Source organism: Talpa occidentalis, unplaced genomic scaffold (genome assembly GCF_014898055.3).
Source record: "Talpa occidentalis isolate TD23 unplaced genomic scaffold, MPIMG_talOcc4v2.1 talOcc4.12, whole genome shotgun sequence".
Taxonomy (NCBI): domain Eukaryota; kingdom Metazoa; phylum Chordata; class Mammalia; order Eulipotyphla; family Talpidae; genus Talpa; species Talpa occidentalis.
Window position 1 is genome coordinate 29,597,771 of NW_023601212.1, and position 27,108 is coordinate 29,624,878.

At 49.1% G+C, this 27,108-nt stretch overlaps 1 long non-coding RNA gene across 1 annotated transcript in view; it reads left to right on the top strand.

The window, feature by feature from the left end:
* Positions 1-782: 782 nt before the first annotated feature.
* Positions 783-27,108, top strand: part of LOC129145474 (uncharacterized) — a 58,440-nt gene continuing 32,114 nt past the window's right edge. Inside the window, exons 1-2 of the long non-coding RNA XR_008551072.1 lie at positions 783-1,370; positions 6,685-6,797. This is a non-coding gene — a long non-coding RNA (uncharacterized LOC129145474). The remainder of the gene's footprint in view (positions 1,371-6,684; positions 6,798-27,108) is intronic.

The following is a 27,108-nucleotide window of genomic DNA, read 5'->3' on the forward strand; positions in this document are numbered from 1 at the left end:
GCTCACCTCCTCATGAAATGATGACTTCTAGAGGGGAAGGAGGGCACAGCTTTTCCTGGAAATATGTGGGGGCTATTCTGGTTTGGGAGTGATTCTTGAATGAAAACTTTCAGATGCAGCATCAGGCTCAGGCAGGGGGTCTGGTCTGGTGGGTACTTTTTTAAAAAAAAGATTATTTATTTATTTATTTATTTATTTATTTATTTATTTATTTATTTATTTATTTATACAAGAACTGGAGTACAGTCAGAGGTGAGGGAGGGTGAAAGAATTCACCAGAAATAGAGCGGGGAGTAGAACAGGCAGATGGACCAAGGACACTGCTCAGGGGAAGAGGAGGTAAGACAGGAGAGGCCCACTTGCCATGTGGGTTTCTCCCTGGCCAGCAGGGAATCGACCCCACGTGCAGAGGCTGCAGACAGCTTCACAGCATGGTGCTCAAGCCGCTGTGCCACTGGGGAGGCCCTGGTGGGTACTTTTTGAGTTATCCCTGTGCACTCAGAGATATTTGGAGGAGAAAAGACAGAAAACTAAAAACTCTACGAAGAGGCTAAAAAGAAGTGGGGTATTTATGTCTGCTGAGAAAATGAAACTGGCAGGCCACTAAGTAGATTTTAAAGTATCTATTGCTAGCATGTTGCGGGGGTGCTTGGTATCCAATGTGGTGATGGGCTGTTTCTGAAAGGAGTGGACAGGGAGTCTGTCACCTCTGGGGCAGAGAGGACTGTGAGCAAACAGTGGTGTGAAGGCTGGGCCCCTGGAAACAGATGCCAGGCCCACTGGACTCAGCATCCTGCTGCCCAGACAGACCCTAGCACTCTCTGGATGGGGATCTTCTGCTCTGAGGGAGGGTACAGCAGAAAATTAGCCCCACAGAGTGATTTCTGAATACCAAGGCAAACCATGGATTCTGTCTGACAAAGGAGGGCTAGAGACTTGAGTGAGTTCTTCCAGCTGGGTGAGAGGGGAGTGGAAGAGAGCAAGCAGAGAGAGGAGAGTCAGACTCAGACTCGGAGCCCTTTGAAAAGGTCCTGGAACCACTCTCAGAAAGTCCCCCTGTGGGCACTCTGTCCTTCTGCCTGCCCAGGCACGGCCAGGCTGACCCGAGGCCCCGCCTGTGAGAACAGAGGCGCCACACTCCTCACAACCACAGTGGCCATGTCTGAGGTCCCTCTTGATCTAGATGGTCTTTGCGTCTTCCCTCATTCCGCCCTGACCTTTCCGCAATGAAGAGAGGGGACAGGCAGCCCTGGGCGAGGGTGGTGAAGAGGGACAGCGAGCGCCGCAAAACAAAAGGAAAATAATGAAGAGAGCCTGGACCCCAGGGATGGGCTCCTTGCAAAGTCCTGAGTTTCATTAAATATAGAAAGGTAGGATGAAAAAATAATATTCACTCATTGTTACAGTTTCAAAGTGGGAAGCTGGCCTTGATTTCAAAGAACTTGTATGTAATGTGATGCATGGCTTTCTCTTCTGTCTCTCTTTTTATAGGTAAGTGACATTTCATTCTGCTCATCCCCAAGGCAAAGTTGGATGTTTTTAAAGTGGAAAAAAAATTGAGCGGAAAAAGAAACGGGGAAGGTGGGCAGAGGGCAGCACAGGTAGGTGCCTCTGATTCTTCGAATTTGCACACACAGACGAGGGGAGGCTCTCCCTCCAGAGCCGCCGGTGAATACCTTTCTCCAGGACTAGAGGTCCAGGTCATGTTTGTGGCTTTTGAGATGGAGATGCCTTTGCTCTTGGAAAGAGGTCATTTCTATCAAATGAATGGCGGGTGCTGTCACCCAGGGTCTTTTCCTGGAGAAGTTTCAAGTCTGAAGTGAGTTGGAGTTGAATACCCCATGTGATGTGTCCACTGCTTTGCTGTAGATTTATGATAGAAGAAATAGGGGGAAAACTGCAGACCTCTGGAAAGGCAGAATTAACACATTCCAGGGAGGAATATTAAGAATGTGGATGTGCATTTCCACATTCTCTATGGGGTGGGATGGAGATTTCTGGAAGGGCAGGAGGCTTATGGGGAAACTGAGATTCTCTGGTACATAGGGTCATTTGGTTAATTTTAAGGTCTAATTATATGGATGTTTTTTCCCCTCCCTGCCTGGTCACTGAGACATTAATACTACTATTTCCTCTTTGGTATGAAACAAAGGGTCTTTCTGATGCTGGAGGCTGATTTATAATTATCATCACCTTACCTTTTCTTGGTCATTCAAAGAAGGCATGTGTAAGTTCAAGACTGCTTTGGGCTTTCTACTGCTCTGAAATTCAGTCATTCTCCCTTAAGATTACAGGGGAAGTGCTTCTATTTTTCCTGTAAGTTGCAAACAATCCACTGAAATAATTGACTTATGACTGTTCACAAGCATTTATTTTCTTTGAGAGCGAGAAAGAGATGTAAAACATTTTATTTAACAGTCTGTAAATCTAGACTGGAAATGTAAAACTCAATTCAATAAGAATATTTAAAATGTGTAGCCTATTATATGTCTAATTAAAGAAGGTACACGGAATTGATGGGGACATGGGGTGGTAGGAAGGGGGGAAAGAAACAATTTCTTTCTGTGTAGAAGCCCTCCCAGGAGAAGCACTTATCCACACAGAAGAGAGGGAACTGGAGATATTAGAAATGCTAGAAAGAAGCAAACATACCAGAGGTTGCTATTAAAGATGTCTCAGTTCTGTTTCTAAAATTTGGATACACAGATGTTTTTTAACTTCTTTTTTCCTCAATTTCAACAAGGAGGGAAAAAGAAGTCAAATTACATCTTCCTGCCCTACAATGGGGAAAGTCTCACTGTAGACAGGACCTCACAGCATCTTGCTTCATCATGTCCTCTTGGAATCTTTGATTATGTTTTAAATGAAGGTGAGAGACTCATTCCATTTCATGGCTAGAGATAGGCCGGGGAATGCTTCTTGGTATTTGTCCTGCTTAGTGGGGAAAATGAAGCTGCTGCTCCTCTGGATCATGGCCAAAGGAGAACTCTGAGCACCCCCAATCTGCTTTACAAACAAAGAGAAAACTTGGAACCAAGAAGCAATCCCAAAATCCTGCCCAAAAGGGCAATACAAGGTGGGGCTCTTAGCCCTGGGGCTTTCTGTCCCCTTGTTGTCTCACAAGGCAGATTTCTCTTTGCTACCTTAAAATCAAGGCTGATGTTGACTTAGTTGGAGAATGTATCTTTTGTTTTGAAATTTGTCAACTCAATAAGGACTGTAACATAATCCCTTCCTTTGCTTGATATTTTATACCTTTCATGCAGATGCCAAGAGTTGGATGGTTGGGGAAAGGGTAGGATACATTGCATACTGGAGCTGGCCTTGTGACTGAGGCAGGACATTGGGAGACCCAGGTTATTGAGAGTGGAGGAAGTTGGTGTTTCGAATTTCTATTAAGGAGGTAATCTAGTGTATGTGAATTCTACAAGAAAACTTTCCACCGAGTATATGAGTGCATGGAATATATGTGAATGGTTCTAATGTGCTATGATCTTGGCATTATGACTTTGCACCTGCCTTAGAAACAACACATTCCAGCATCACCATGCCATATGAATGAGGGGGATTATGGGTGGCACTCACACATCCGTGTACCCCAAGCTCACTAACACTCACACATACACTCAGAAGTGCATAATTTTAGATGGAAACACACTAAGCAGCGATTTTTGCCTTTGGAAGGTAACAATGAGCAAAGACAATTTCCATAGTTAGATCTCACTGTTGTCTCCCAAGATATGTCTGTGTGTTCTCTTTCATCCCCATCTACCAAACACCTTGTCCAGTCACAGCATTTAACTTCACAACTCGGATGCCAAAGGCTCTAGGCTTTTAACCTGATTTGGAATCCATTGATCTGGCCATTTTCCTGGCTCAGGGCCCCAGGTTGGCACTGTCAGTCATGTAGGGCCCTTTTTGATCATCTCCCTCTGCTTCTCTCTGCATCCCATGACCTTCGTTGACTCCTCTGTCTGTCCACAACAGATTTAGCCTGGAAAAAGGTCAGTTCAGCCAATGGCGCTTGTGCTCCTTGGGTGCTGAGATTCTGTGTTTCTGGGAGGAGCAGTGAGAATGGGGTGACAGACACTGAAGAAGGAATCTATGGGATTCCACAGGAATCCAGGCTTCTGCCAGCCCTTTGCAGAGTCCTCTTTGGGGACACAGGAGTCCACTACTCTTTGGAAAAGGACTGTTTTGATATGTTTTTTAAAGCTAATACTGTGTGTCAAGTATCATACCAAGCAACACACACAGCCTCACATATTTACACTTGTTTTTTCCAAAACAATCTATGATGCTGGTTTTATACTCTTCTTTTTACAAGCAGGGAAATCAAGGCTTAAAGACATGAGATCAATTTTCCCAGGATCACATGGGCTTGAAGTCTGATTTTCAATTTGTTTGGCTCTTACTAGGACATCAGGGTCTTAACTGCCCAAACACCACCAACTTACACTATCTGAGAACAGAGGTGAAGGGGGAGGGGCTTTAAACCACATTGACCTTTTCTTGTTAGCTGTTTAGATCAATGGTAAACTTGACAGTTAGGGATTCTCTGGACAGGTTTTTAGAGGAGCCAGCACAGGAAGGTGGCAAAGAGCTGGGTACAGGCACAGAACAGGAGTTTGAGGTCTGCACCTGCCATTAATTTGCTGTGACCTTGGCAATTTATCCAGTTCTTTGAGTCACATCATGACAAAGTAAAATAATTTATAGGCTTAATAGGAAGCCAGATCAGGGAACAATACCTATGAAAGGATGCTCTAACAATGCTTATTTATTATCATTACCCAAAAAACTTTCTTTCACCCTGGCTTTCCAAATCTCTGCCTAGTTCTTGATTTTTCTGATGAGGTCTAGAATTTTTGCCAAAAGCAGGGAACAGCTTTTGGCAGCTTTCTGAGTCTTCACTTCCTTTCAATACCAGGCCTAGTGGAGAGCAAAATTAGCCTGCCAATCACTCAGAAACGTGTGGGCCCCAGGAAATTAAATTCCCCTCTCTCCAGCTGTCTACCCCCTAGTGCCAGGTACCCATGAATATGCAAGCCACACGTTTCCGTGTCCCTGTCTCTTCTTCCTATATGTTAATTGGATCATTTCAGTAGAATGAAACAAACCAAGTAGATTTGAGATGTAGTTAATCATTCCCAAAGGCCAGAGGTGGTGGAGTGTAGTTAGAGGGAAGGTGTGCATTGCTCTGTTATGTCACACTCTCGGATTTCAATGTCTCCTTTTTCTGGCCACCCTTTTCACCACTTCCCGCCCTTCCATAGCAGATGCTGAACAGAGACAGTGGTCACCATGCCTGGGCCTGGAGCACTGGTGGCTAACCCAGAGCCCCTGTCATGGGGGTCCTGGAGTGTGCAGCTGGCACTGGGGACAAACCCACAGAATCCACATAACTGCTTTCTGCAGACACACACAGTGGGGAAAACCTCACTCTAAATGCTTCCTATGTTTGCCAGTAGCATCCACATCTTCTCTGCTGTCCCTCAGGGAAATTAAGAAAGGCTCTCCCAGAAAGACTGACAACTCAGACAGCTGCTTTGTCTTACCTATCCTTTCCACTCTCATCTCTGGAGTGAGTTATCTTAAGCCTGACATTTGCCCAACCATTCAGAGTAAAAACCTTTTTTGTCCTGCAGGGTGAAAAATACTTTGGGTACACAGTGATGACTTTGATGTAAAAAGCCAAGTCTAGATCCCAAGGCAAGTGAGGGATAAAGAGATTTATCTAACTATTGGGTCAGCACTACGGCTGATTTGTGCCCCCTCCAAAACACGTGTATTGAAGCTCTAGGTCCCCAGCACCTCAGAATGTGACTATGTGTGAAGATAGGGCCTTTTTTTTTTTTTAAAGATTTATTTATTTATTTATACAAGCACTGGGTACAGTCAGAAGCGCAGGAAGGTGAGAGAATTCAGCAGAGCCAGAGCGGGAGCAGAACAGGCAGACTGACAAAATACACTGCTGAGGGGAGCAGCGGGCGTGGCAGGAGAGGTCTACGCAACATGTGGGACCCTCGCTGGCTGGCCAGGGAGTGAACCAGCACTGCAAATGTTGCAGGCAGCTTCACAGCCCAGCGCTCAACTGCTGCACCACCGGGGAGGCCCCCAAGATAGGGCTTTTATTTTATTTTATTTTTTTTAAGATTTATTTATTTATTTATACAAGCATTGGGTACAGTCAGAAGTGTGGGAGGGTGAGAGAATTCACCAGAGCCAGAGAGGGGAACAGAACAGGCAGACTGATGAAACACACTGCTGAGGGGAGCATTGAGCATGGCAGGAGAGGTCTTTCGTGCCATGTGGGACCTTCGCTGGTGGCCGGGGATCGAACCGGTAGTGCAGAAGCTGCGGGCAGCTTCGCAGCCCAGTGCTCAACCACTGCACCACCAGGAGATGCCTGGATAGGGCTTTTAAAGGGGTAATATGAGGTCATATGTGTGGGTCCTTCTCCAAGTACTGGGGTCCTTATGAGAAGAGATAAGACACAGACACTCAGCAGGAAGGCCCCGTAAGGACCCAGGGAGGGGATGTCCATCAGCAGGCCAAGCCTGAGAAGCCTCAGAATGAAGCCAACCAAGCAGACACCTTGATCTTGGGCTTCTACCCTCCAAAACTATGAGGAGATAAGTTTTCTGATGCTTAAGCTTCCCCATCTATGGCACTTTCTTCCAGAAATTTGGGCAAATGAAGACCCTCACTCCAGGAATTCATCAGCTTATCCAGGTCCAGCCTGAGCATCTGGGAACACCCAGGGCTCCTGCAGATCATGGAAAGAAGGCAGGCTTGTGAGTCCAGTCCCTGCTCTACCATATCTTACATGATCTTTCACAAATAACCATTTTGCACATCAGTTTCCTAATCTGTACAGTGGGTGCAACATGTGGCTACATCTCACTTAGAGAGTCATTTAAGATGAGTGATCGGTACTGTAGGACTCTTCATGCTCAATATCCAGGTCTCTAACACCATTTCCCTTAATAGTGATAAGAGCACATATTCACTGTATATATACATGATTTTCAGTGCTAGTGATTTGGCTATTCTACCCAAGGTATTTCATGTTTTCTGACCATTTTTTTCTTCTGGCAATCAAAGGCCATTCTGGTCTCCGGACTCCATGCCAGAGGTCATTCAATTTTTCAGCCTCTAGGCACCCTTCTCAGTGACAATGGGGAACTCACCCCTCTTCACCTTGCCTGGCCAATGCTCATCCAGCCTGGCTGGCCTGGGGAGCATCACCCAGGACCACAGCCCATGAGGAGCCCTGTCCCTCTCTTACCATCCCCAGATATTTTTGGATGTAGGTGAAACTTACAATCACGAACATCTGCAGCCAAACTCCAAGGATTCATTTTAAGTGATTGACATCACTGAGGGTGAGATTGTTGACCATGAACGTGATATATACCCCCTCGCCCCACAAAACACTAAAGGGGCGGGGTGAGGGTGGGGGATGGTTCTGCCCATGCCCGGTCCATTTCCAGGAATGGTGGATTTGAGAGTGAAGAAATACAGAGAGCACATGCAGATCTGACATTCTGAGGTGAGAGAAGCCACAATCTGGGGCAGAGGCTGACTGAAAACCATGAAGCCCCACTTGACATTCTCATGCCAGCTCATGGATGAATGGTCTTCAGTCACTCAGAGCCCCTCACAGAGAGAGTCAGCTGTGCAGACATGGCCAGACTCAGTGAAAGACTCACACCTCCACACACACAAGAAGGTGATGGACATACAGATACCATTTGAATAATTTACCATGCAGAGGACTTTCCAGAGGCTGTTACTACCAACACTTCTGGAAGCCGAATTAGTGATCGGTTTCTTGGTCGATAAAGAGTATGGTTTGCTGATACTTTTTGCCATATCTGAGGCCACTGTGATAATCCATTAGGGGATGACCAGAAGACTCAGGGTAGGTAAACTGCTCTTCACCTCACATCACTGCATCCCCTCAGCTCCTTAGTGGAAGTGAGTGGGCTTCCCATGGCTTACTCATGATCTCCTTCAGCATATACTTTGCCCAACTTAAAATTCCTCCCTCTGAGAGATTCCTTTTGCCTTTCAAGCGGAGGACCTAGATCTTCACCCAGACCCCCACTGCTCTGCAGGCTCTGTTCCACGCTGCACTCGGGCCCATTGCTTCCCCACGCTTTCTTTTCTCGGCCACCTGGGCTTTGCGCTGGTCATTGATCCTTCTGCCTGCAAAGTATTTCTGTTCTCTCTTTATCTGGTGACCCCAGGTATCCTTTATAAGTCAATCCAAGATTTTTCATGTCCCCAGGCAGGGTCATGGCCTTGGGATCAACCCATATCCCTCAATGCCTTTGTTTTGATTTGTTGTTAGACATTTGGTTCATTTCTATCTCCCTAGTTAGACTGGCAACCCCATTGACAGCAGGTGCTGGGGCTGCTTTTGCTCCCCACCATCCATTTCCACCTGGAACAATGTGGGTGGTACTGCTGCTCATGAAGGGGCCCAGGGAAACAATGCTGCCCCCTGCAGCAAATTCTTCCTGGAGCAGAGCTGGACTGGGAGCGAAACTCTTCTGGGAAGCCCTTGGGAAGAACACTGTTGGGTTAGCTGAACAGATTCAATGTTTCTCCACCCTGATCTCTCTTTAGAACCACAGGGTAGATTGGGGGGGTGGTTAAAACTCAATGCCTCACCCCGTGATTTACAGTCAAACTGGGTGGACCTGCCCCCCTCCCCCAACACGTGTCTGCCTGCATAGTCAGTCTACAGGGCCCAGCCAGGAGCCATTCCCTCATTTAACACTAAGTGCACCTTTCTTCCAAGTTCTTAGTAGTCCTTGCGCGTTATGCAAACCACTTCCAGTGTCTCATGTAGTTCGATCAGCATAATAGCAAGAGATCACCTCATCATTCCTATTTTGTGGATGAGATACTACAGCCCAGAGAGATTAGCATTTTGAGTAAGGACCTACAGCTCACACAAAGTGTCTGGGTTTGAAGTCATCTCTATTTAACTCCTGAGACTTGATTCTGGATACTGTACCACATCATGCTTTTGTGGTGAAGGACTTTGAGGACATTTTATGCAATACATTTATCTATCTATCTATCTATCTATCTATCTATCTATCTATCTATCTACCTACCTACCTACCTATCTATCATCTGTTTTCTCCTATAGCATCTACCTATTAGGAATGCTTGGGTATTCCTAAGAGTTACCAGGTAGTACTACCAGTTGAGAATTGAGGTTAAACAAAACAAAACAAAAAACTCGATTACCAGCTCCAACTGCTGGAATATCCGGGCTGTACCCCTCCCCACCCCACTTGTAGTTTTGAATTGAGAAAGTGTAGGCCTGTGTGACCCCAGCTCTGAGCTGCCCCCACTGCTCTCATGTTGAACAGGAGTCAGGTGGAAGGTATAATGAGGGAGAAGTGAAGACTTAAGACAACTAATTTTCCCCCTTCTAGTCCCCAATTTTGGACAAACATGGGGCCCAGAAGTGAATGAGGGAATTAAATTAACGATCACAATTTCTCCCTGTCATTGAACTCTGACTAATGAGTCTATTTCTGGGTAATAAGAAGGAGCAGGAAGTGACAAGGCAGTGTAATGAATTAGTGGCCCAGAACCTCGTTAGTCAGAATAATCTTTCCACGAAAGATAAATGATGCAAACATTAATTATAAAGCCAGAGTGGAAATGCATCCCATTATTTGGCTTCCTAAGAAATCTATCCTAGTTATTACGAGAGGCATTTCAAACAACAATAATAATAAAGAAAGGGCACAGGGAGAACTCTAACCCGTGGGGAGGCCCGCCAGTGGTGGGAGCAATGAGGACAACTCTGCTTTCTACAGGGGCTGATTCTCAATACTCACAGGAGCTGGCTGTGCCCTCTGGGCTTTTGTCCTAGAAAGGACAGTGCTGATTCCCTGGTTCCAGGCTGTGGGTCACCTGTAGCCTTGCTGTCTCTCCAGCTCAGTCATTCAGAGCCATATACTCTGGGTCATGAAGAATCAGGTGACATGAGGACTTCACCAGGAACTTTCTCTCCCATCAGAAAGAGGGCAGGGCCTGCATTTTTTCTGGAAACTGTAGCCTCCTAAAGTGACTCTCTTTAGGGTCACCCACTTTAGAGGTCACCCACTTTAGAGACCCAAACTGATAGAAATAGAGGGCAAGGGGGCAGTCATGGAAACTGTTAAGGTCAAACCCAGGAGCTGTGTGTTTGAAAAGTTACTTAGCCTGTTTTTTCAAGGGAGAATAGGTGATAGTGAAGGTATCTGGTTAAGAGGATTGTTTATGAGGATTACATGAGGTTTCCCATGAAGGTACTAGCACCAATTAAGGCTTCAGTGGATGTCATAAATTTCTTTTCGTTTCTTTTCAAGATTTATTGATTTATTTATGCAAGCACTGGGTATAGTAAGAAGCGTGGGAGGGTGAGAGAATTCACCAGAGCCAGAGCGGGGAACAGAACAGGCAGACTGATGAAATACACTGCTGAGGGGAGCAGCAGGTGCAGCAGGAGAGGTCTGCGCGCCATATGGGACCCTCCCGGTGGCCGGGGATCAAACCGGCACTGCAGAGTCTGTGGGCAGCTTTGCAACCCAACACTCAAGGCTGCACCACCAGGGGAGGCCCCCATCAATTTCTTTTTAATGTAGCGTTCAGGTTGAAGAACTGGCAGGAGTGCTGGGCCACAGAAGGTGCCCTTGGATACCGATAAGGGCAGGAGCGGGATGGTGCCAGCCTGCGTCACCCAGGGGCCCATGAGCACCGAACAGCCTGGCCCTGGCTCCAAGCTTCTGCCATCTCAGCCTGTTTTTTGTGGCCTGGAACTTTGTTGGGAGTCCAGAAGGGAAGGCAGGAAAGAGGGAGGAGGACTTTGCTCTGAACCAAAGTAGAGAAAGCTGAATCAGTAATAAATGTGGTTGCTGAGGCCATTACTCCGGAGAGTAAATAAACTGGAATTAAAAACTATAAAAAAAGTACTTGGCAGAGTCCTGGTCATAAACTTGTCCGTGACTTCTCAGCTTAGAGCTTCCTCAGCTTCTAAAGTCTCAGTTTCCTCTTTTCCACAGAGGGGCTAGTGCAGTCATTTACTGAAGGGAGAGTTTGAACTAAAGAGGCTGCAACTGACTCCCTAAGGCCCCTTCCAGGTGACATCCGATGGGAGTGGGGGCTGCCACTGCTTTTGTTTTTAGGGCTTTGTTGCTGTCTGACTGGCAACTCTTGGTAATGAAAGAAGAAAAAAACAATTAATTGGGAATGAATTTTAATTGACTCTGACTTCTCATTTGTAGGCTATTGAAATGAGTTCCCTATTAAGTGATCACATCAGGTTGCATCATTCTGAGAGCATGGAACGCACCCCTAAAGGGTCCCCCTCCCCACGTCCACTCCATCCTCACCCCTTTGGGCAAAATCTGGGCTTGTGGGTTTGTAACAACATGGACCAACTAAGGAACAAACACATCTGTTTGTGATTCTGTGGCATTGGTACCACTCACATTTTGCAAGTGCTGCGGGAAGATTGGGGGGTTTGAGCCAGTTCTCTGTCAGCTCTCTCTCTCTCCTCTTGGACCTAGGATTCCAAAAGACCTGGTCTTGTTCCCCCAACTAGGGGTGCAGTATGAAGATTCGATATCCATATGCACTGGGAAATGATCCCCATAATCAAATTAATTACAGTATAAGCTAATTAAGGTCAGCTCACATAGTTACCATTTTTCTTTTCTTTTCTTTTTTTTGTGGTAAGAGCACTTAAGATCTACTCTTCCAGCAAATACTCAGTATCCGGTATGGTGCCGTTAACTGTTGTTGTCCTGCTGCTGTTCTCAGGTCTTCTGAAATATTTATCTTGCATAACTAAAGTTGTGTTCCCTTTGCCTGTCACCTGCCCTTTTGCTTGCTGCACCTTTCTGCCTGCTGCTTCTATGAATTTGACTATTTTAGGACCCACTTATGAGAGATTGTGCAGGATTTGTCTTTCTTATTTTACTTAGCACAAGGTTCACCTCAGCATGCCTTAAATAGTTAAGATATGGAAATCACCTCAGTGTCCATGGATGGTGAATGGAGAAGCAAAAGATGGCATGCACATATCGTGGACTATTACTCAACCTTGAAAAAGGAGGGAATCCTGCCATTGCAACAGCACAAAAGGATCACTGACATGTCCTTGCTCTGCACAGAGCTGGAGGGGGATGGGCCATTCTTCTCTGTGCTGCCCACCCCACTCATGCATTAGCTTTTCCTGGAGAAGGCAGAGGGATGTGGGGCACTGGAGTCACTTGGAACATAGTGGATCATTAGATGCCCCTCAATAATATGGAGATGCATGGTGTGGGGCATGGAAACCTCGCTTTTGGGTTCCCAGCCTGAGGGACTTGTGTCAGTGGCACTAATTAGATGCTAATTACCCATCAGGGGAGGCTAATGTCTCAGTTCTTTCCCTTCCAGGCTTCTTTCAGACTCCTTCCTCCCAGTTCACCTTCATCTTCGGATGGCCCTTTCTTCATCCTTTCAGTGCCTCTCTCACATACACCCTCCCTCCTCTTCTCCCACATTGCCCTTCTCGTCTCTTCTTATTTCTCCTGCTCTCTTGCACAAAAGGGATGGGATTCTCCATAGGAGGCTCAGCTCAAGAATTTGCTAGGTGGCTCTTGGCTTCCCAACTGTCTAGGAAGCTGTACACTCAGCAACTTTATGGCTGTCAAGATGGAGCCATTTCTGTCCCCCTTGGGCACAGGCATAATCAGCCTGGAAGGCCAGTTCCACCCCCTCAGCTCCCTGGGGCGTTATCTGGCTTCAAGCCTCACCCCACCCCCACCCATCACTGCACGGTTTATTTGAGGAGGGCCAGAGGCACCTGTCTCATCCATCTAAATTATCTGCATATTCAAGGGGATAAATTCATGGCTCCTGCTTCTCTCACTTTATCAGCTCAAACTTTCGCAGAGAATGTGGTTGAATTCATGCTAATTCTGGGTCTGGAGTGTGGGACCCTCACCCTTCTCTGGAACCCAGGCTGGACAGGGCAGAACTGGGGTTGGGCACTTGAGGCCAAGTGAAAACTGATCAAGAGGCAGAGGTGTAAGATGTTAGGGCCTGGTGCAAATAAATCTGCAGGTCACTGAGGGTGATAAGTGCCAATCAACAGTAGTTAATAAAAGTTGACATTAAAAACACAAGCACATATGACTCATTGAACTGTAGAAAGATGATCTATGACTTCACAGTTAACTATGAAATGGCAAAATGGCAAAGAAACCATGTCCCCCAGCTGCCTAGTGATTGAGGACCTGAGAACCCAGTTGAGGCGATGCTACTTCTGGGTCTGGGTGCTGAGGTCTCTCCGAAGGTCAAGGGCGTCTCTAGAACATGGTGCCCTTTGACAGCAGCAGCTCCTCAAAAGCAGAGATAGCCCCTCCAGCCTTGGCTCTTGGTGCTCCCCTGGTGCCTCTGCTTGGCACCAGTCAGGACATGCCCATAACTCTCTTTCTGAACAAGTGGAAGGCTTTGGGGTACCCTGGATTTTCTGACTCATGGGTCCTAGACCATGGTCCTGGACACATGGGCCATGGACCTTCTTAGCAAAGGTAGAAAGACCGCCGGCTAGTTATCCTCTCCCTCTATCGGCAGCCTTGGGATCAGGTAGCAAAGGGACTCTGTGTCCCCTCCATTGGGAGGCTGTTAAATCAGCACACAGTCCCAAAAGCCTCCATCCAGGATCCAGGCAGGGGTGTGAATGAGCAAAGCATGCCGGGATTGAGACCATGACAGATGGCAACAGACTAGAGCAAATACATCTCATGTAAGGACATTTTCAAAACTTCTTTAAAACCCTGAGACCACCTAAGTTGTGCATGTGGCCATAGCTGGCCTGAGCACCAGGCAGCCCTGCAGCCCGAGGCAGCCACACAGGACACTGGCCACCACCTCAGCTTGCATCCCCTGCCTTCAAGTGCTGGGCATCCTCCATGTGGCTGAGGGGTGTCTTCTCCGGCTGTTTGGTCTTCTTGCAGTTGCCACTTCTTTCTTACCGGTCACCTCCTATCCTTCAAGACCCTGGTCCAGTTGCCCCTTTATCATTGTCCCCATAGCTCTGTGCTGCCATTAATTAGAGGGCAGTTAACATTTTCCAGGGGACAGCTGCTCTGGTAGGAGAGGGACACCATCTTACTTAGGTTTTCAGTTCTCTTGGCACACAGTAGGCCCTTAAGAGAGGCTTATGGAATTGAAATATTAGCCAATCTCTTCTTCCTTGTCCCCAAAGTACACCTTTGTGATAAACTTCCTTAGAATAGAGAAAAAGACCATGCTTTGGGGAAACAAGCGACTGTGTTATTTATCTGAAGTCTAAAAATATAAAAATAGATATAGACAGACAAGAGGGCTAGCAAGGGCTAGGAGTCAGGAACCCACTGACATTTGTGGTGGTGAATTGTGAGGACAGGAGCGAGACCAGAGGTGACTCTGCTGCCCTTCCAGGCTGCCCACCGGTGTCCTCTGTTGATGGACAGTCCACACAGTGCGAGTTAAGGGCGGCTGGCTGAGGGTGGCCGCTGAATGGGCGAGGCCTGCAATTGACTGGGTCTCCCCAGCCTGTCCTGACTCCTGCCTTGGGGCACAAAGGGGGTGGCCTTCTCTGAGCAGGGAACAGGGCCACCCTGGAAGGACCCCATGTTACTTGGGCCACATGCAATTTAGAGCTGCTGCCAGGCTTCAGATCTGCTCTTTGCGGGTCCCTGGTGCTCTGCGGGTGTGGACACCGCTGTTCCTTGGTCCTGTGCGCTCACCCTCCTGGTCGCCCGCTGGAATAAAGCCTCCGTGTAAATGCAGCTCCCACATGCTGACCGCATACTATCCAGTGTCCATTCACTGCCCGCCTTTCCCTCCTCTATCCGGACGCTCGAGAGGCTCTGGACCCTCCCAGGAGAAGGGCGAGGGCCCTGCACCCTGGCTGTGCACCCCGGTGGGGCGAGCACACGGGGGCCTGCCTTCCCAGACACTTTACAAAACAAAGTGCCAGAACAGGAGAAAGGGATTTCACATCTCCAGTCAGTGAAAAAGTTGCTTTTTTTGCCTCCCCCACTTCCATTTCTCAGTCTGCTGGTGTCAGACGCTGATGTGCTGAAAGGCAGCTCGCCGAGGAAGGGGGCTGGGAGAACGGTATCTCAGGGAGATAATTGACTACGGAAAAGCTATGGCTGAGATGTAGGAAGAAAACAAGTGAAAATATGTTATTTTACAACCTTGATACTCCTGACCTCATTGAAAATAAATATACACACGCTGGATGGGCGTGCAGGTCGGCTGCAGGCAGGCGCCCGGCGTGGGGTGCTGGCGCCCTCTCGTGGCGGTCGAGAACATGCCGCCTCCCAAATTGCATTTCCCAGAGAAAGAGGCTGGTGGCTCGGAAAGGGTGGGGCGCTGCCTGAATTAAAACCGGAAAGTGCCTTAGAGCTAATTGAAAAGGAGAGCAGTTTATAAACGTCTCCCTTCTCTGCCAAGGACATTTTTATCACTCGGAGGGCTGGCTGGCATTCTGGAAGAGATGAAGTAGTTATAGTAGGAATAAAACTTGACTCAAGAGCTTGGCTTGATCTTTCTGACTTAGCAGCTCTATAGCCTTAGTGGGTGTCAGTTTCCTCATCACCTGGGAAATGACATGGACAGGGTTTCCGGTTCTCTGCAGCCGGGGCAGTCAGTCAGGTGTCAGCAGCCCTGGAGAAATGCAGGAACGTCAGAGAGCAGGCAAATCAAAGCTCTTCTGGAGGGGGAGCTCTGTTATGGGATTGCCTCATTGCTCTGAGCTCTGACAGTCCCTCTGACAGTCCCTCTCTGGCCCCGAGGAATGTGTTGTTAGCTCATTGTGACAGAACCGACCCTTTGTTATCGATAGTGCTTACAAGAATATGGTCGTTGTCATCACCAAGCTGACTTCCCGAGTGGTGACTGGGGAGGTCGCCTCTGTAGAGCTGGTGAGAGACAGCCTTTCTCTGGGGATGCAGTGTCTCAGGCACCTGCACTCACTCGGGTCCCAGATGTGCACCTGCAGAAGGCTCATGAGTGCAAATCAACCCGCTTTCCAAACTGGGGGTCAAAACGTGGGGCTTGCAGTGAGCAGTATTTGGCCTTATAGTTTTCCTTTCATCTGAATGAAAAAGAATGCCCCCCACCCCCTGTTATGGTGTGCATGTCCGAAGAAACAGCATTTTCTGCATTAAATTTCCATATCAAGGGTTTCAGTTCTCTTTAAAATCTTGAATTCATATGAGCAGACTTCAACCCTCCCTGCTTCCCACATACACACACACACCCCTGCTCTTCCTGGATGGACATCCAGATATCCTCAGCTCAGGTACTTGGGTTCTTGTGTAAGACTAACAGACTCATTTATCTTTTCTGTTTAAACCCTCGAGATATTTCTGTTTAGCAAGACAGCAATTTCAGGAAGCTACACTGTTTTATTAAGTGAATTAAATCCCGAGCATCTCATCTGCCGGCCACAGTCTGTAGGCGGGTTGTCTTGGCTCCCACCCAATACATCATGGGTTGTTTTCCCAACACATTTTTAAATTCTTATTACTGACTATGATGTGATTTCACTGATATTATTATTATAATTAATCTGTTTCATACATAGCCTAAAACACGGAGGAGATCTCTGCCAAATGCATCATTATAACCTTTCTGGAACTGTGGCCACATTAGTAAATAATCAATCCTTGTTGATGACCTACTAAGGGCCATGAGCATTCCTTCATTTCTCTTATTTTCAGCCCCAGATGAGGGCTAGTGTTATCTCATTTTAACAGACACAGACCTGGAGGCTTGGGGACGTTGAGCCACTTACGTTCTCACAGCCACCAAATCCTGGCAGGGACAAAATCCACACCTGCTATGGTTCAAAGTCTGTGTGTGATCTGTGGAAACCCTCTCCCCACCACACACATTCGTGGCACCACACACCCCAAAATTCTGTTTGGGGTCTGGATTTGGTGGAAGTGTACTGACTGACCACTCGGTGGGATGTGGATTTGCACCTGTGAAGGGGACTCAGAATGTGGGTAAGAGTGTGTTTTTCGTCTGGACACCCTAAAAGAGAAAGTTGTGTCAAAGAGAAAACCCTTGGACCTCTCTGTGGCTCAGCTAGGCAGCAGGAACCTGGGGCCCAGGCATAATCTGTGGGAGCCTTTCACTGTGGAATAGTTCATGCTGGGGCATAAAGGGGCTCAAAGGGAGGCCTGGGGCCCACTAGCTTGACCCCCAGAAGCCTGGCTAAGTGGGTGTGCATCGCCGGTGTGAGAGGACTGATGTGAAGGCAGATTTGACCTAAAACTCCAGAACAGGCGCCCTTGGCTTTCTCTTCAGGAGATTTTCAGTTTTGACAGGAGGTATCAGAAGACTGAGGGTCCTTCTGGCTCTAAAGTGTGTGAGTGTGTGGAAGGGACTGGAAAGAGGAGTGTGCAAGCCCACGACTGTTCAAAACACTAGAGCTGCCTGGCATGGGGGAGAAGATACTTTCTATGTGGATTGTTCTGGATTTATGATCAACCATTTTTTGTCTTTACAAGGGTGCAGAATCCATGCACCTTCTGTAGAAACTATATTGAAATTTTGAATGCTGGTCTTTTCCAGGGTGGGGGAGGGTTGGGCGCAGCAGCCACATGATCCTGGGGAGACAGCGGGGCCCTCCAGATGCATTCATTACCCCGACATCACCTTCAACACTTTATTGTCTAACAGGCTTTGTGTGAGGTGATTTTGCCCCACTGTGGGCTGATGCAGGTGTTCTGAGCTCCTTGGTGGACAGAACTGGTTGTGTGCATGAAATGTGTTTCTCATTGATGATATTTTCCATGTGATGAGCTTATGGGGCTGCAGCCCTACTGTGGGACAAGGAAGACCTGTCTAATCTCATGGAGTGAAGACAAGACCTACGGGCCTGTGGGATCTGGGAATGGTCAGTTCAATGTAAAGAGAATTTAAAGGTCTAAGCATTCAAAAACGTCAAAGGCTTCCTAGGAGTGTCTCAAGCCCTGCAAGTGTGTGTGTCTCTGTGTGTGTGTGTGTGTGTGTGTGTGTGCGCGCGCGCAGGCTGATGTGTGCGGGGGAGGGACACATGCCAAACAGAAGATTGACTCAGATGACGTTGGCAGTTCTATATTTTCTGTAATTAAAATTTCAGGGTGGGGCCTCCCCTGGTGGTGCAGCAGTTAAGCGCCGCACTGTGAAGCTGTCCACAGCCTCTGCAGCACCAGTTCGATCCCGGCCAGCCAGTGAGGGTCCCACATGGGGCAGCAGACCTCTCCTGTCGCGCCCGCTGCTCCCCTCAGCAGTGTATTTCGTCAGTCTGCCTGTTCTGTCCCCCGCCCTGTCTCTACTGAATCCTCTCACCCTCCGGCGCATCTGGCCTGTACCCCCGTTCTTGTATAAATAAATAAATAAATCTTTAAAAAAAATTTCAGGGTGGGCCTTCAGCACCACCCTAGTTATAGGAGAGATGCATCTGCTTAAGAAATCTGCCTGGTGCACATTTTTTCTGTTTCTTGGAAAAGATTTCAGCCTTGGAGAGGAACAAGCGCGGCCTACCGCCTGTTGAACACTCTCAGTGTCCACAGGAGGCTCTTTCGCCTCACCTCACCTGTGGTCTGACATGGGAGTCGCTCTGTCCTGTAACTCACGGCCTCGCTCACGCTTCCCCCTTGGACACACGAGGCCTCTGTTTTGTTTCCTCAACCCCTGGCCCCAGCCACTGGCCTCACACTTAGATGTCAGGTCTCCCTCTGCTCCCCCAGGTATGTCCCTCCCGACGTGAGAGCCTTTGCCTCTGCGCAGTGCTGGGTGTTGAGGGCGCTGCGGAGGGTCTCGGGCCGCACACCAAGTCTAGTAGGAGCAGTGGAGGGAAGGGGAGCTGTGAGGCTGCAGCTTCAGCCCAGAGCCCTGACCTGCCTGCCCGCTGGGGAGGGGGCCCGAGGTTCCGTGTTGTGTGGGAGGTTGCCTGTCGCCCCATTTTTTTAAAGATTTATTTATTCATACAAGCACGGGGTACAGTCAGAAGCGCTGGAGAGTGAGAGAATTCACCAGAGCCAAAGCGGGGAGCAGAACAGGCAGACTGACGAAATACACTGCTGAGGGGAGCAGCGGGCATGGCAGGAGAGGTCTTTTCGCCATGTGGGACCCTCGCCAGCAGCCGGGGATCCAACCAGTGCTGCAAAGGCTGCGGCAGCTTCACAGCCCAGCGCTCAACTGCTGCGCCACCAGGGGAGGACCTCGCCCCCTGTTATAATCAGCTTCCTCAAGGCCACGGGGGGGGGGGGGAGAAAGTGCAGTGTTGGGGCACAGGTGTAGTGAGCTGTAGCAGAGCGCTGTCCGTGCAGCGTTCACAGCCTGTTACCAAATGCGCCAGCATGGCAGGCAGCCCTCAGCCTGGGGAGCACCCAGCGGTCAGCAAGTCTGAGATGTTGGGAAGAGAACCCAGTCCTCTGGGTCGCTCCCCCAGAGCCTCTGGCTCCTGGAGCACCTGCGGAGGGTTGGGTGCTTTGTCAAGAGAAGCCCCAGTGCTCACAAGAGCATTCAAAGGTCCAGCGATCTCTGCAGTTTCAGAGATGATCTTATTCACTCTAAGTCCCACACCAATGATAGATTTCAATAAGCAAATTTCCAATACCCCCTATAGAAGCCTGGGGTGTGCGTGTGAACGGGTGAGTGTGAGTGTGTGGGGGTGGCTGTATTCCCCCTGCTCTTCCCGCTGCATCCTTGGTGGCCCAGCGACAGAGCCATGTGACACAGAGCTTGTGGCCGACCCTGCTCTACAGCAACAGATTTGATCTGAGTCTATAAATGATCAACTGTCTTGAAGTAGGACCTTATTTCCTCATTGCTATGCAGATGTATGCTAATGAGCTCCGGTTCCACACATCGCTGATGACCTACTCAGCTGCATTTATTTATTGATTTTGTGAAGTGGTGTGGGTCTGGAGAACCCTCTGAGGAATTCCTGAGCATTGCAGCTTCCAGGCTTCCAGTATGGAGGGGCCTCTCCCCCTTTCCCTGCCAGGGGTCAAACTGGGGTCCCCCAATAAAGCAGTAAGACATGTAAAACTGTTACAGTATCAATATCACTGGAAACTTAGAAATGCCAAACCCTGGGCCCCAGCTCTGATGCATAGCCTTCAGAACTTGGGAGCGAGCCCTGGGTCTGTGCTGAGCAGGGCTGCAGGGCATCCTGGTGCAGGCTAACCTTTGCAAACCCCATGGTACAGAATAGGGAATGTGGGGGTGGGAAGTGAAATGGAAGAGGTAGGGCTGGCTCTTGACGAACTCTTCTTTCTTTTAACAAAGTCATGGAAAGGTGAGTCTCAGGTTTAGGATTCTTTGGCTGAAGCAGTTTGAGAAGAACCTGTATTTTAAAGCAATATTCAGTGGCAGATTTTATCGAGCTTCAATAAATCCCTCTTGGATGGAGGGTCTAAGCTCTCTGGGCAATGGCGTGATATGAACCCAAAAGAGACATTCCCGCGAGTGCCTGGCCTCCATCCCTCTCTGGAATTTACATGGCTGTCGTGGCCATGGCATTGCCTTGCTCCCCTCTTCTCTGTTTGCCTGCTCATAAAATTGTCATGTTGAGTTTCACTGGAATGAATCAGAGAAGATACCAGACCTGGGCTGCTGATGAAAAGTGGATGCTTAAGGACATGAGTGTGTGTGTGTGTGTGTGTGTGTGTGTGGTGTCCTGGAACATTATGTCTAGAGAATCAAGGTAAATGGAAAATAAGTTGGACTCACCATCCTTCTGATCTCTCTCTCTGGAATGAGCACATCTGAAGGTCCCAGCCTCCCGCGCTGGAATTAAAACATGCCTACTAATGGACCTCTTACTTGGCCCCCTGGGGCAGTGACTGGTCACTGCTGAGACCTGGTCACCAGCACATGGGACTAAATTCTGTATTACTTCAACCAATTCCTACTTTCAAATCCCCTTTTCTGTCACCCAGTAGGAAATGCATTCCTGTGGGCTTGCTAGACATCTGAACAGTCTGTTTGCCCACCTGAAAAATGGGGTCACACCTGCCACAAAGGTTTCTGCGAGGGCTAACATAAGAATCTAGGTACATAAAATAGCTATGGCGGTTTGAGACACTTGGAGCTTTGCCCTGCCTTTAGGAATATTCGGCAAATAGCCTGGAGGGTGGACTCAGAAGTTTCTTCCCCGGCATGTTTTTGTTTTCTTGACTCCACAGTGACTGGGAGCCTCAAAAACTGGGGTTCATTCTTCCACGTTCCCTTGCCTGCTTCATGCTATGTGAAGTGATTGATTGCTGAAGAAAAGCAACGGCGCCCTCTTCCCAGCCGGCTGCGCTCAGGAACTCTGCCCCCTGGTGGTGACTGAGGATCCTGCAGGCCAGGAGATCTGGTCCTTCTTGCTCTCCTGGGAAGGCATCTCAGGTGCTCTCAGCCTCTGCAAAAGAAGTTCAGTAGTTGCATCTGAGATTTGCTGCCTCGCACGTCAGAAGCATTCCCCCCGGTTCTGTACTCACCTTCTATTTTTGGTTTTGGAAACTTGTGGCTCCTGGTAGCTCAAGAAGGGCAGATCCAGCCCTCACAGCTCACTCGAGGCTTTTCACCTGCTGGGTGAAAGAGGATGAACTTAAAATGTCACATGAATGTCACGATAGCCCAGTGTCAACTTCCCACAACCCCTCATGCACACACACGTGCCATACAGATACACACACGTACACAGATACACACATACACACACACACAAACACACAGGTTAGCAGGGACACAGGCCCATAGAACACTCTAGAAATTCTGCTGCTAAGTAACTCCCAAACTGATTGCTCTGCTCTTATTCCTCCATATTAACTGGATTTTCCTCTCAAACTGCAGTAGCTATTTTATGTGCCTAGATTCTTGTATTAATCCACTCGGCAAACTTTGTGACAGGTGTGATGTGACTCCATTTTGCAGGTGGGCAAACAGACTGTTCAGATGTATAGCAAGGGAAGTACAACTTCCCTTCTTTCCTGCTAAACCCACCAGAAGGTCAATGCATTTTCTCTCTAGTCCTATGAAGATGCTAATAGTGTCTCCACTGTGTAGTCCTGCTCCCTGGGCTTCCGCGGCTCCGGGCCTATCCGCCTGGTCTTTGCCCCTCTGAACTAAGACAGAAAAGGGACCAAGACATGTGCCTCCCAGGAGCTGCTTTAGCAGGTCTGCCCGTGTCTGGGGAGGTGCAAGGGAGAAGAAGACATGACCCCTGCCCTCGAGCACCGCTGATAATTCTCCTCTCAGGAAATGATGAAACAACAAAATAGACTCCCAAAGAGGTCAGGTGAGCAGAGCCAGGAGGTAAGGCTGGGTGAGGACATCAGGGGAGCCGGTGCCCTGGTGAGTTTCATCACTGGATTATGTTGCAGACATAGGCTCCAGAGGGGTGACAGTCTCACCTGGTCAAGTGCAACCGGCCAGCTAGAGTCCACACACAGCGTCCTGATACAGTGACAGGGGCCCCTCATGTCAAGGTGAGTGTGAGCACGTGATGGACGTTTCAGACAAAGCTCTTTAAGGGGGCCTAGTGATGTTCAGGCTGCTGTGACCCTGGACCTCCCCACCCCCTTGCCATGTTGGTTGTGAGAAAGGATGTACCAGGAGGGGGGAGCTTAGCAGGATTGGTGAAGGGCAGGCCATGGGAAGAGGAGGTTCTTGTCTGACCCCTGGTATCCGCAGAACTGGGTTCTAATGGCAGCCCTCCCACCTGCTGGCAGAGGCAACTAGCCAAGTTAGCCTAACCCGGCCAGCTTGGTCTTTTCACAAATCATGTGTGACCTTCACCTCTGGATTTGGTTGTGAGGATGGGGTGAGTGTGTGTATACCTCCTGAGTGACTGCACACAGAGCGGGGGAGGGGTGTTAACTGTGGGGCACATGATGATGCAGCCCTCTGGCTCCACCGACCTCCAGAGTGACCCACGGAGGGTCACTGTACCTGAGTGACAGGTGAGGAACTTGGAATCACAGAACTGTAGCTCAACCCCACTGACCCCCTGGAAACTGCAGAAAGGCGGTCCTCTCCACATTGTTTTCCTGCCTGGACAAACTTCTCTCAGTAGCCATCTGGGTAGTTAGCAGGATTCCATGTTTTCAGCCCTCATCATCCCAGGGCTTCAGTGTACAGGTGTGAAGAGGGAGCAGGAGGGCGGCCCCCTCCACTATGGGACAGGGGCCTGGCCACCTGGCCAGTCTGCTGCCCACACTGGCTTTCTTTGCGATCACTGTTTAGCTTTGGGCCTGAAGGTAGATAATTGTGTCCCACCCCAGGTGGGAGCTGGGGGGCCTTTCCCATAACCATCTTCTGCATCTCCTCCTGCCTCTCCTCTGCATCTCTCTGAGGACTCTTTTGTCCTGACACCCCAAGGAGGGACCTGGAGGTGGGGAGAGTTGAGTCTACAGCTTCTCTTTGGGACTTGGTGTCCTGGCTATGCAGGAGGAGATGGACACTGGGTGGGAGAGAGGAGCAAGGCCTGGGGGAGGTTCAGGCCTTTTAGAGAATTACTAAGTCCCCCTGGGGAGCAGCAAGAAAGCTGGTGTTTGCCCAAGGGGACAACTTGCTTTGTGTTGCTCAGGCCCCCAACTGGAACCATACAGATATTATAAAGTAAGGGGGGTTGGCTAGCTTTCCCTTACTTTACTTTATATTGGCCTCTCATTTAATTTTTACAACATCCCCATGAGGAGGGATTTATGATGGCCTGGTAGCTGGGTGACAGCAAGTTCCCCCCACATGAGAAGAGGCTGGAACTATACATAGCTCCCAGACTGAAGGGCTCCCCACCAACATCTCCAGTAGCATCTGGGTACTGAAAGGGGTGGCGCTGGCAGGCCTCCAAGTCCTGGGCTTCCTGGAATCAGCCACATTTAATGTTAGTTCTGTTGCTGTGGCCATGTTCATCTCCCACTGCCCCTCTCATACACCAGATACACTCTTACCCCAGGGCCTTTGCACTTGCTGTTTTTCTACTTACAATGTTCCACCCCATGAGCAAGTGAACTGTTCCCTCCCCTCTTTCAGTCTCTCATCAAATGCCACCTCTTAGGAAATACCCCACCACCCCAATTCATAAAAAGCCTGCCACAGCTCTCTTGACCTTGGTCTATCATTTTTCTTAGCCATGGTCAGCCCCTGACACATTACAGAGTCCCTTGATTTGTTTAGTGTCAATCTCCCCTCACTAGAATTAAAGTTTTATGTGATCAGAAATAGTGTTCACATCTCTACCCACCGTGTCAGGAACATGTGCACTTAAATAAATTTTTGGAATCGGACATGGTCCCGGTGGCAGGGGTGAGGGGGGCTTGCTGGTTCTGAGATCTCAGGATAGTCAGTGGTATTTGTGGTGCAGTGCTTGGCACTGGGTGGTTAAATGAGGCTAGACTTGGCCTTGTCACCCAGGATCTTGTTATGAAAAGGGATGTGGGGAGGGGACCATGCACAGGAGTAAAATAGCCTCAGGCACAATGAGAGACCAGGAGGGAAGGAGCCACCATGGGAGGGAGGTGGGCTGTGGGGCTTCTGAAGAGCCCCTTCCTCTGCAGGGACCATCTGATTCCCAGACCTCCCTCTGCATGCCTCTTCACACACCACAGCGATGCTGGCCAAGGGGCCCAGAGGAGAATAGGCTAATTTCCTTTGATGTTTTCAAAGGTAGAAAATAATTTCTGTCCTTTTCTGAGAACCACTTAACTGTAGGCTGAGGGTTGGGGAATGTTCCATCTGCTGGAAATGCTAATTTGAAACAATTATACCCCGGACCTGACCTGCAGTCCTTGTCACACCTAAGCAAAGCTGCCTGGGCTGCGGTGCCTGGTGGGAGGGCGCTGGGGGCAGTGAAGCCCAGGCCCTGGCCCTAGGGCCAGTTCGCAGCCTGCAACTGCATTTGGAGAGGCCATAGGGACCCTGCCCAGGGAGACTCCTGATCTGCAGGTCAGCACTGTGGGGCGCTGAGGGCTCAGTGCTGCTAATTCATGCCTGGCATCCCCTATTGTTGTTGTAAAATAATAGTTTAACTAACCCAGTGTCCCAGGGGTGAGTAAAAGGTGTAACTGCACAAAATGTGCCAGAACGTGAAATACAGTTGTTAATAACGGTGACTCACAGATTTGCTGGTGTTGGGGGATCTGCCATCCCAGGATTCCCCACCCTTTGTTTGCCCCCTTGCGACCTGGGTGTTTGGTGGGGGCACAGAGTGTTTCAGTGGCCCCAATGAGGCTACCCGGAGGATAAGAATGTGCATCCTGCAGCCCTGGAGCTTCCAGGGTCCCAGCAGAGCAATCTGCTTCCAAGCCCTTCAGCAGGCTAGTATGGATGAGGGACCATTGTAGGCATCCAGGTTAGGATTGGCACTTGTCTGTCTTCCCTGCGCCCCTGGGTCTGATCACACTAAGGGACAGTTACATTTCACTTGAATTAATACTATCCAAGTGGGGGCAAAGACTGTGTGAAGCACTGCTGTTGGTGGATGGGGCATGAGAAGAGAGAGCACAGGGAATGACCAAAGTGCCTTCTTAAGCAGCAAAACGACTCAACTTTAGTGCCATTGAGGAGAGTGGGACAGAGGACCAGGGAGGAGAGGGGGCTCCCTAAATTGAGCTGCAGAAAGGTGGTGAAATGCCCCTCCTAGACTCTGTGGTGGTGGATTCTTGGGTGGTTCTCAACCCTCTGCACGTGTCTCCCTCCCCCAACTAGATTCCCCCCTCACCGCTCCCCATGCAGAATGTGTTCTAGCAAAGCAATCAAATGAACGCATTTTTTAAAAGAAAACTCATTTACCAAGCAGGCCTCTGGAGCAGTTGATGGAATAGCCCTCCTCTGGATGGAAATAGTGGTGTAATGGCCTCCCCGGGGCTATTATTGCACTGACATTACAGCAGGCTAATAAACCCCAGAGGGGTGCGACGTGCACTGCCAGCCAGTTCCACATCTGGATAAGGAAGCTTGCAGATGCAGAGCTGGCCGCGGAGCCTGCAGTTCCCAAGGCCGACCACGGGAGGGCATGCCTGCGCTCCTCAAGCGCCAGGTTAAACCGCAACGTGTAGCAGAAAGGTTCCTCAAAGGCCTGGCACAGGGGGAGTAATCACCCTGTCCTTTCCCTGTGCTCCTAGCCCGATTTCCCTATACAGAGTTTGCAAAGCCAGCCGTACTGAGGCTTGCAAGAGAGGGAGTAACCACCATGTGGGATCGGGTTGGCCATTCACCTTGTCCAAAGGGCAGGTGCCTCAGATGGCCTCCCAGTCTCAAAGACCTGGGGATACCAGTGCATCTTAGCAGTGTTTCCTTAGGATTTCTAGACCACTGGTGAGCGCTGCACTTTTAATTTATTAAGTTGGTTTTAAAAATTGACTTAGATTTAATTTTGCATATGTGTACTCTTCAGTAATAGCAAAGGCTGGCAAACGGGCTGATGTTTGCTAAGGAAACTGCCCACAGCTGCCTGGTGGCAGGGAGAAGAAGGGAGGTTGCACTGAGGCCCTGAGTCTTGAGCTGGGGTTTGCAAATATGAGAAATACGAGAACTGAATCTTTTCTACTGTGGCCTCTGCCATGGTCTGTGGATCTTCTTGGAAAGACCTGGGACCAGAGGCAGGAACACAGATGGCAGGGACCCCAGGGCAGCCAAGCATAAGAAACAGTAATGCCTGACAGGATGGCAGGGGAAGCTGGGGAGTTGGGAGTTGGAACAGGGTAAAGGAGCAAGCAGAGAGAGGACTCTGCCCTTCAAGTCCCAGAGCAGGGTGGTAGCACTTTGAATTTCTGGGCCTCCATTCAAAGGCTTGTTCAGGCACTAGACCGGTCTTAGGAAATTTATCTCTGGGAATTGTTTTCCCACAAATGTCACTTTTAGCCATGTTTCTCTGAAAACATTGGTTCTTTCCTGGATTTTCTGAGGACAGTTGGGGGTAAAGTATTTAAGGAGGGGCTGGCCCACCTGTGGACCTCCTTGGAGGGGTGGGATTGGGCAATCCTTGAGCAGGGAAGGTATGGGGGCCTCTTCACAAGGGAGCCTCAGCTCCTCATTCTTTCCTTCTCCTCCAGGGAGCAG